The sequence below is a fragment of the Triticum dicoccoides genome, chromosome 2B, assembly GCF_002162155.2.
Source record: "Triticum dicoccoides isolate Atlit2015 ecotype Zavitan chromosome 2B, WEW_v2.0, whole genome shotgun sequence".
NCBI lineage: Eukaryota > Viridiplantae > Streptophyta > Magnoliopsida > Poales > Poaceae > Triticum > Triticum dicoccoides.
This window is the reverse complement of record NC_041383.1, coordinates 95,781,123-95,782,412: the sequence shown is the minus strand read 5'-3', so window position 1 is coordinate 95,782,412 and position 1,290 is coordinate 95,781,123. Positions and strand designations below refer to the sequence as shown.

Sequence of the window (1,290 nt, the reverse complement as noted above, 5' to 3'; positions counted from 1 at the left end):
ATGGCGAGTTTGGTTGAATGCGTGCTCCGTCGACTTTTTGGGGGTGGCTTCGTAGAGGTTTAGGCGACTTGGTCGATGGGTGGGCAACCTAGCATACCGGAATAGGCAAGTGTGGTTGGACGGGGTCCGTCGTTTTTGGGGTGGCTTCGTAGAGGTTTAGGCGGCTTGGTCGATGGTTGGGCGACCTAGCATGTCGAAATAGGCGAGTTTGGTTGGACACAGGGTCCGTCGACTTTTTGGGGTGGCTTCGTAGAGGTTTAGGCGAAATCTTGGCTTCATCTAGTGTGTGGTGAGAGAAAGAGGGTCAAAAAGGACGAGATGATAATATGTACTACAACTTGTCATTAAGTAAAAATGCTTGAAAAAGTAAGGAAAAAGTAGCTCACACTCAGCTTGCCTTATCCCCCCTCTTTTTTGTCTGCTCTTGCAACTTGCCCTATACGCTTGTTGTCCCATGCTTCTGCCCAGACTGGACAATCTGGTACTTGAATGTCGACCACCAAAGAATCTACATACGACACATTTTTTGCAGCGCATTTGTGAGTGGTTAGCCTCTCTGTTGTTGTACTATAAAAAGGAAAAAAATAAACCGAAAAAAAGGTACCTACCACCATATGGTGCACGCAACAATTTACGGCTTTCTTCTTCCTCTTCACTTTCTCCAGTTCGGCGACTATTGGATAGCATCCAGGGCTGACGTGAAGGCTCATTGCAGGGCACATGAAAGAACTAACTACCACAATTAGCCAGGCGTGCATGAAATCGTCACTGCTCTTCCTTTCATGTCTTTCAATCATCTTGCAGAAAGTTACTATCTTGGTTGCGCTTCCATTCTTGAACCCGTACCTGCTGTTTATGAATGATATCGCTTCCGCATCCCACCCGTAAAACACTTCATCTCCTGAGTTGCGTAGACCCAAAGTGTGGTGGACACTTTAGGCTGGTACGGGGATCTCGCCCCTTCCTAGGACAACTATAGACTCACTGTCTGGGTGGTACCTTTGTAGCACCCACCTGCTGAGATCTGCTGGCATTGTCTTGCCTCAATCTTTAGCATACCTCCTAAGAAGTAACTTTCAATTAGATCCCTTTGTGGCTGCTCCAGGCTCTTGTTTAGCTTAACCAGCCTTGCGTGCGATGCTCTATTCCTTCCTCCCTGAATTGCTTCCTCCTTGTGCACCTACGACCTTGTAATCCCCTATCATTGTCCCCAGCTGCGGTGTCTGTTCTTACTGCTCCCTATTAAGATAAGAAGACAGAAAACACACACATGAGAACACACAAAAAAGT

The 1,290-nt window shown here is 47.1% G+C and overlaps 1 long non-coding RNA gene across 4 annotated transcripts in view; it reads right to left on the bottom strand.

Moving 5' to 3' along the window:
- The window catches only part of LOC119362336, a 6,231-nt gene that overhangs the window by 2,498 nt on the left and 2,443 nt on the right, over positions 1–1,290 (bottom strand). For all 4 annotated transcript variants that reach the window (XR_005173356.1, XR_005173357.1, XR_005173358.1 and 1 more), the window contains 2 exons: positions 609–1,239; positions 387–508 (listed from right to left, as the gene is read on the bottom strand). This is a non-coding gene — a long non-coding RNA (uncharacterized LOC119362336). The remainder of the gene's footprint in view (positions 1–386; positions 509–608; positions 1,240–1,290) is intronic.